The following is an 813-nucleotide window of genomic DNA, read 5'->3' as shown; positions in this document are numbered from 1 at the left end:
GAGGAGGTGGCCCCCACGAGGGCGCAGGCGGGCTCAGCGAGAGTGGCTCTGCTCCCCGAGGGGACGGGGCTGCACGCGGACCCTGCTTCTCTGCTTCTGCAGAGGCTGCTCCACAAGTGCGGCCACAGCGCCTGCTCGGAGGGGCTGTGCAGCCCAGGGAGGCCCTGTCGGCTCTGACCAGAGTGGATGGAGCACAGAGGGTCCTCCCTCCTGAAGTTCTGCTGCAGGAGGACCAAGAGCCTCCACTCCATCCCGCAGGCAGGGCGGGGCACAGGACGTGGGATCAGCACGAATTCCCCACCAGCCCCAGGGAAACAGGCACGGAATCAGATGAAAAATCCAAGATTGTGCCCGACCGGCGTGGCTCAGTGGTTGAGTGTCAACCTATGAACCAGGAGGTCACAGTTCAAATGTCGGTCAAGGGCACATGCCCAGGTTGCGGGATCGATCCCCAGTGAGGGGTGTACAGGAGGCAGCCAATCGATGACTCTCTCTCACCACTGATGTTTCTATCTCTCGCTCCCTCTGCCTTCTCTCTGAAATCAGTAATATATATATACACTAGAGGCCCAGTGCACAAAAATTTGTGCACTCGGCAGGGGGAGGTCCCTCAGACCGGCCTATGCCCTCTCACAGTCTGGGACCCCTCGGGGGATGACCACCTGCTGGCTTAGGCCTGCTCCCCAGGGGAGTGGGCCTAAGCTGGCAATCAGACATCCCTCTGGCAGCCTGGCAGCCCTTGGGGGATGTCCACTTGCCAGTGGGGAGCAGGCCTAAGCTGCAGTCGGACATCCTTAGCGCTGCTGAGGAGGC

General features: G+C 61.5%; 1 protein-coding gene across 1 annotated transcript in view; it reads right to left on the bottom strand.

Annotated features, from left to right (window-relative positions):
• The window catches only part of TIAM1 (T-cell lymphoma invasion and metastasis 1), a 72,855-nt gene that overhangs the window by 27,833 nt on the left and 44,209 nt on the right, over positions 1-813 (bottom strand). The window lies entirely within an intron of this gene.

This window comes from Myotis davidii, unplaced genomic scaffold (assembly GCF_000327345.1).
Source record: "Myotis davidii unplaced genomic scaffold, ASM32734v1 scaffold436, whole genome shotgun sequence".
NCBI classification, from domain to species: Eukaryota; Metazoa; Chordata; class Mammalia; order Chiroptera; family Vespertilionidae; genus Myotis; species Myotis davidii.
The sequence above is the reverse complement of the archived record's forward strand: the minus strand, read 5'-3'. Positions and strand labels throughout refer to the sequence as shown.